The 7454-nt window shown below is 35.9% G+C and overlaps 1 long non-coding RNA gene across 2 annotated transcripts; it reads right to left on the bottom strand.

Moving 5' to 3' along the window:
• Window positions 1-6044: 6044 nt before the first annotated feature.
• On the bottom strand, window positions 6045-7219 carry LOC113277332. 2 transcript variants are annotated; one of them, XR_003324856.1, is made up of 3 exons: window positions 7178-7219; window positions 6974-7066; window positions 6045-6876 (listed from the first exon to the last, which is right to left on the bottom strand). It is a non-coding gene; the product is annotated as an uncharacterized LOC113277332 (long non-coding RNA). The 2 variants fall into 2 exon arrangements; XR_003324855.1 differs by having other exon boundaries at window positions 6045-7066.
• Between the last annotated feature and the right edge of the window lie 235 nt (window positions 7220-7454).

A 7454-nucleotide genomic window follows, 5' to 3' on the forward strand; every position in this document is an offset into this window, starting at 1 on the left:
GTAAGAGTATCACTACCTACATGCGGAAAAAAAAAAAAAACAACAAGAAGTCGCAAAAACTAACAAATTCACAACAAGAAGAACAAAAAAGACTTAAAGAACAATATGAAAAAGGAAAGTATACTTATCCCTACCTTGCAGAACTTGAACGTAAACAAACAGAAAAGAAAACCATAGGAGAATGAAGTGTGAATCTTCAATTAGATAATAATGGTATGTTTTTATTCAACCAACTAAAGTAAGTGTAATTCATAGCCAATAATTTAAATTTACCTTGCTTAAGAACGTCTTTACTATTCTCAATCAAATCTTTATTGGTTACTTGAATTAAAATTTTATTTGTCAGTTATTTGCATTTAACCTTTTCGTCGAAGAAAATAATTAAAATAATAATTGGTTTGTGCTTTGGAGTTTTTTGCACAATAATAACAATTTGTCAAATTTTGATTTTCCTTTTATTTTGTTTAACAATAGTTTATAACAAAGAAAATTCGGTATATGTACACGTTCCTAAATTTCAGCACAGCAGACCATTGCCGGATGCAGTGGTTGTTGGACATTTACTTAATTGTCTCTTTGATAGATATTAATACTCAAGTTTTCTTGCTATGAATTGATTTGTAACAAAGCTATCACTTACTCGGCATACCAGATTGAATAATTTTGTACATTAACAAATTTGTGGATTGTAAGATAAACCTCCAACTCGATCTGGTATTCAATAGCATTTCAAATAATTTATGGTATCCAAAAATAGTGTTTTCGGAAAATCATCAAGTCCAATAGCTTTGATCATTATACAAACCTGGGCCAGTAAGGATCGGGTTAGCACGTGTGGCCAGATAAGCATTGGTAATCTACATGGTCGGCATTTATCAGAAAAGAGATGTGAGATAGAGTTAACGTACACAAATATGGACGTGTATTGATCGAATCGAACCCCACTACGTCATAAAAACAATGTAAAATTTGAATTGGTCCTACATTCATCGTGGCGAATTGCGCCCATGCTTATGTTATAAAAGTCACTCAAAGGGGTTCCCGTGGACTTAAAGGGGTTCACGTTTTGCGAGCCTCGTGATTTATTTTTTCTTGTTTATTTTTCCGCGCGATAAGTAAATCAAATTTGTTAAACTAAAATGAAAAGGTGATAATGTCCTTTTTACCGCAGCGACATAATATATAACGCCTAATTGGGGCATATGGAAACTGATCGGGGATATGATAATAGGACAAAATAGAGATTTAAATAGTAAATCAGAGTCACCCCTATCCACGTATTTTAAGTAATTCCTAATCTACCCCTCACTAATCATATTTAGTGGTTTATAATTTATTAGATTATTTGATAAATTATTAGTGTATTATGATTTGGGTAAGGTGAGAGTAGAAGGAAGGAAAAATTTGAGAGAATAGATTTTGGGTGAAAATGGTGGATGATAGAGAAAAAACAAATGTTGCTGAATTTTTAGCTCAACTACAACAAGGGATCTATCTTGAATATTCGGCTAATGATAACGATTCACAATTACAACTTTATGTTGATAAAATACTATTAAATCATGATACTTATGAGTATGGAGATTTTCATGAAGAACCAACCCAAGAAAGTAAACAAGTTCAACAGACAATCACTCCCAACACTCAGGTACATGTGCTGATGTGTTGAAATTTGACTTATTTCTCTTTGATTCGACATTTTTACAGCTGAAAAACTCAGTGCCGGTATGGTCGTAGTTTGAATACAATGCCGACAACAGCCTAAGCGGCATAGTATTCATATTACATCCATGTCGGCCAACAATATCACCCTTTTTGAAATGCATGTCGACATTGTCTAAAGAAAAATATGTCGTTAAAAAAGTTACCTTTTACCTACCACAAAATATTCTCTCGGCATGGTCCTGTACTTACGATGTCGGGATTGCTAAAAAAATATACAGACAAGTATATTTTCCAAAGTTAAATGTCGGCCTTGTTGTTTATTTATCGAGCACGCCGCCATTGCACTATATTTGAAGAGCATGTCGGAACTGTGGTTTCCGGTGTTGCTTTCCAATGTAATTACTATGACGGTAGAATTTCAAATTTGGTCATAATTATTGGCTCATTTCATATGTCGGCATAATGTCGAGCATGCCGGAACTATGGTCCGACATGGTTATTTTTTTATTTATTTTTTGAACTAATTTAATTCTCTTCTCATTCGTTTCTTAGATTGTGACATATAATGAGCCAACAAATGACAAACTGCTGGGTCGGGATACGTCAAATACTGTACAATTTTTCTTGTATGTTACTAAAAAGTTATCTCACCTAGTATTTTGAACTTTACTTAGGGATTGTTCTCGTGTTTGTCCTTGTGTAGCGAATAAAAACTAAACAAGATGCAATCAAGGATTTGGAAACGGGTCGTAAGAATATGTATGTGTTAGTGAGGAATACCCAAGGTTCAGATATTCATTTTGAGATGGTTTGCGAGAGAAGTGGGTCGTACAAAAAGAAGAACAGCCACAAGATAAAGGGTTATGTATATCCAAAGAAGACTAATAGGGTATATAAGACTCGTATGAGGAAGGATAATTTCCCCTTTAAGCTTGTATTCCATTTCAGAGGAGGTGAACAGAAATATTCAGTGTGGTTTGGCCGCCATAACCACGAGGATCCCGAAAATTTTGTTGGTCACTCCCTAGTTGTCGAAGCTAAAACCTCATGAAATGGAAGATGTAAAGATATTGACCAAACCATGCTTTAAACCAAGACAAATTATCAACGACTTCAAGGTGAAGGATGAGACGAACGTTTCTTCTATGCGTACAATTTATAGTGCACAAGAAAGTATTATAAGGGTGGAATGGGAAGGTATGACGGTTATGAAAGAATTTGAGAAGCTAGCCTTCGGTAACAACTACGCTGGCACCATTAAAAGAGGGACGGACGGCAAGCCCCTTTAGATATTCCTTGTGCATCCCTTGATTGCAAAATTGGCTCATACATGCTTTGGTGTTCTTATGATGGATTGCACCTACAAGACAAACAAATATCATATGCCATTTTTCAACATCGTGGGGCAAACATCGGACAAGGTATCATTCACATTGACTTGGTGTTTAATGCGAGATGAGTTGGATTATTATTGTAATTGGGTATTAGGACAATTGAAGTTACTTTTCCGGGAAAATCATCTTCCGCGGGTCATCATAACCGATAACAAAAATGCATTAGTGAATGCAATCTCTAACGTCTTCCCGGATGCACAAAATTTTCTTTGTACATATCATATACGTTGCAATGTGCAGAAATCATGTCATGCTTTGCTTGAATCCACAAAGGCGGATACTAAGAAGAGAATGATTGTTCAGCTTGAGGAAGACGTTCGCACGAAGAAACTATCACTCGAAGAAGAAGAAAAAGGATAAACAAAGGATTAAAGAGCAAATGGACAAGAAATACGATGACAATCATAAAAAGTGGTTGGAAGTTCTAAGAGATTGAGAAAAATTTTATTGGTCTCTTACCGAGGATATGTACGAAAAGAATTTGAACAAATTTATTGCTAATTGGAACGAAGGGTATCCAAGTGTCGTCCCGTATTGTCAGAGGCAATGGTTAGATAAGTACAAAGAAAAATTTGTGCGTGCATGGACAAACCGGTATAGACACTATGGGAATGAAGCAACTAGTATTGCAGAGTCCGCTCATGGGATATTTAGAAGTCTCATTGAATCTAACCATGGAGATGTAGTTACGGTGACCGTGGCAATGGCAATGGAGCAATACTTCAAGAATGATATCGACAGGATCAAGGAGCATTTTGAGAAAAGCTCAATGGAAAGGATGACTCAATATCGTGAATGTGGTAAATTGCTCCGAGGAATGAAATTCAATGTGTCTCATTGGGAAATAAAACATATGATGAAACAAATGATATGGAAGATAAACTACGGAATACCTGGTGATGTGCGTATTTGTTCCGACGTGTCTTTATTGGGTCTTTCGTTCGTCATATGCTTGTGAGGTATGAAGATGTGATACCTATTGAGGTTATCGATCCTTTTTGGAAGCAACTCTCTTTCACCCCTCCTCCTACGGAAGCTCCCGGACAATCGCCATGGGACATGAAGGAAGAATGAAATTCTTCAAAGCTTACTCACGTGGAAACTCAGCTAGCCGGCAAGTCTTGTTGAGCCAACTAAGACAACTTACTAGCCCATAGACAGCACAAATGGATGAACCAATAAAGGGAAAGCCTCCCGGTATACCACAAACCAAAACGACAAGGATAAAACAGAGAAAATAATTGAAACACATGAGTCAACGTGAATGTGAGCTTGAGGAAAGTAAGAAACGAGATCCAACCGCAGGTGATCTTTCCGAAGCAAGGTACGTGGAAGCGCCGGTTCAAAACAAGAGGGGTAGGCCGAGGAAGGAACCGCTATCAAGTCAACAACAAATGGAGGATTCTGAATCAAATCCAAAGTCGATGGAGCACCGACATAGTATTGTTATCTTTCCGGGCCCTACTCTCCCAAACTTTCACTTTGTCTTGCTTGTTGACTTGGTTCAACCTCCAATACGTTCACGGATTACTATATTTCTACGATCCCTACTCTCCTAAACTTTACCTTTTACGGAGTTTGGACCCAAATGCTTATTGCTTATTGCGACCAAATTATTTCCCTCGAGTATGCAGAGACTTAGGAGTTCCAAGAGTTTTCTTTTTTCCTTTCTTAACGCCAGCATCTTTACTCTTTCCTTTCTTAATTTCCTTGATTGTAAACCTATATAAAAACACATAAGAAATAAATAAATAAACAACAACTAACAACCACAGCTATAGCTGACATAGATATGTTGAATAGTGGCGTTGAAGTAGAAGTGACGACATTGATTATCGAAAGCTCGACCATGCCGAGACAAGAAATCGGCGTTGAAATAAATAAACAAACTATGTCGGCTTACATACAAAAATTACATAGCTTTCTGTAGTTTCCTACCAATAATCCGGCATTGTCTCTAAACTTCAAAACAATGTCGGTAAAGCAACCGACATAGAAATCGAAATGCTGACAATGCCGGCAATTGTAACATTCCTAAGTTCTTTCTATAAACTAAATGAGAATTGCCGGCATAAAACTTAAATTACAAACAACGCCGAAATCGAACACTGGCATGGTATTCAACCTAAAACTAATGCCAGAAATAAACGTGCAGTTTCTGGTGATTATTGTAATCTTAGTCTGCATAGTATTCATATAAAATCAATGCCGAAACCCTATACCGACATGGTCTTCATACTAATTTCAATGCCAGAATTGACTTTAAATGAATCGTTTGAGTTAGGGTTACCACTACTTTAAATTAGTTAAAACACTTAAAAAATAGTTCAGAATCACTTACCTCTCACATAAGCCAGTTTTTCGAGAGTTTGATCGTCTGAATCCTCTTCTTCTTATTTAAGAGCAATCCGATTAATCCTCTCTTCTTGTTTTTGTTGAGCTATGTGGATTAGGTTTCTTTCCTGAAGGCATGTTTATAGATTTTGGCAATCGACAAAGATATTTTTGTATCGACGATGAAATTGTGTTAACGATGGAATTTTTTTTTTCAAAACCCCAACCAGATGAAAATCGTGCCGGAAGAGATGAAATGGGGAATAGGATTTTGGTTTTTGATTTTTAGTTTTAAGGCTTTTTAGATGGGAGGGTATTATAGTCTTCTCAAAATGTTTTTAATTAACCCAAAGGGTATTTTAGTATTTCCGGTCCAAAAAACACACCTAAACAGGAATTATTGGATGGGGACATTAATTATGCTAGTTGTGCACCCGTGCTCTGCACGGGCTAAGATTTATCATTCCAGATGAAATTTCAATTAATATATATAGAGCTCTTAAGTGGGGTTGAATTCAAAATAAAAGTACTGCTTGATCATATCCTAAAGATGATTTCTAATTAATATGCACTCCTTGACGACAGTTCTTCGATAATTCAATACATAAAATCTGTCCTGCCAGCAACACAAATATAAGAAACAGGATTCGATGATCAATAAGCAATAATATATTCAACACTTGATTTATAAAAGAAAAAAAATGAAACCCGTGCAAATAGAATGATGATTTTTGGGAGATTTGTAGCAAATGCACTAAATAAAACATAGTCTCAAATATCCAGCAAGCATTTTTTTAGACCCGTCATAGTGAAGACCTTATGGAACTATTCGACCACTCCAAGTTTGAAACCTTGATTGCACTCGTACTCATATACTTTTGCATATTTGTATGACCTCATGTCTGGTTCCTTGTTTCTGCCCGTTTCTATAGGAAGACGATCTTATAAGCTGGAAGAAGTTTCATTCTGTGGAATTCATAGCCTGATACACTTACTTTACTTACTAAAGAGGCTACAACTGAAAATGAGGCTCATATTTGTATATATGTTTGTGATCAGCATATCATCCAGCAAATTCCAGTTCAATTAGACTCAACTATTAGAGCTCATTTTTCTTAAACCCAGATTGCCCATCTTATATTTTACATATATATAAAAATCAAGTAAAATCCGTAAATTTTAAAACTGATTAACAAAACCCAGGAGACCGTGAATTTGATTGAGAAGCATACACGGGAAACTTATGAATCAAAATGGCAGAAAAGATAAACAGAGGAAAAAACTAAATAAAATCATCAAAAGACCTCAGAGCTGATAAACCTTAATAGTAAGATAGAAACGATTGATTACTTGTTCGGGATTAGAGTGTATTTGTTTGGTGAATTTCTTTTACCTGAAAACAGAAAGTGGTTTTTATTAGGTGTTGGTTCTGATATTATCACCATCTTCGGAAGAATATATTCCTGGAGCAAATCACCAACATCTGACAATCAAAGATTAAGATTTCATAATCTAGAGTTCTGTTAGAATAATTAAAATTGAAGAGAAGGAGATTAGGGAGGGTGGAAGAGAGGCGGTACCGCAATAGACAATTAATTAGGGTTGTAAAAGAAGACGATTAAGGGTTTTCACTTTTCAATCTAGAAAGTGAGTACTGACCGCTCAAGCTCTTACTGTACAAAAAGAAAAAAAACACCGAAAAAGCAATTAAAACCGAAGTAAGGGGATAAAAGCAACTGATTTCCAAATTTTCTCCAAAACTTTAATGGAGTTCACAGTAGTACCAAAACGGTGTTCGCAGATTAGGGTTGGGAGTAAAACGGCAGTAACAGCGAAGGGAATTCTTGATATATGATAGAGAGGTATGGATTAATAGATCCGTAAGCACGAAAAACACCAAAACCGGGTGGTGTAAAAATCCAAAAGAGCGGTGGAAATAACCAAGAATTCCTATTGGTCTGAACATTTTCTAGTGGGGACAGAAGCTTTAGGAAGAGAGCTTGATTCAGCTTTTAACCACAATAGAGCAAATTCACCTGAAATCATATTGTTAATGATTAT

The sequence above is a fragment of the Papaver somniferum genome, chromosome 5, assembly GCF_003573695.1.
Source record: "Papaver somniferum cultivar HN1 chromosome 5, ASM357369v1, whole genome shotgun sequence".
NCBI lineage: Eukaryota > Viridiplantae > Streptophyta > Magnoliopsida > Ranunculales > Papaveraceae > Papaver > Papaver somniferum.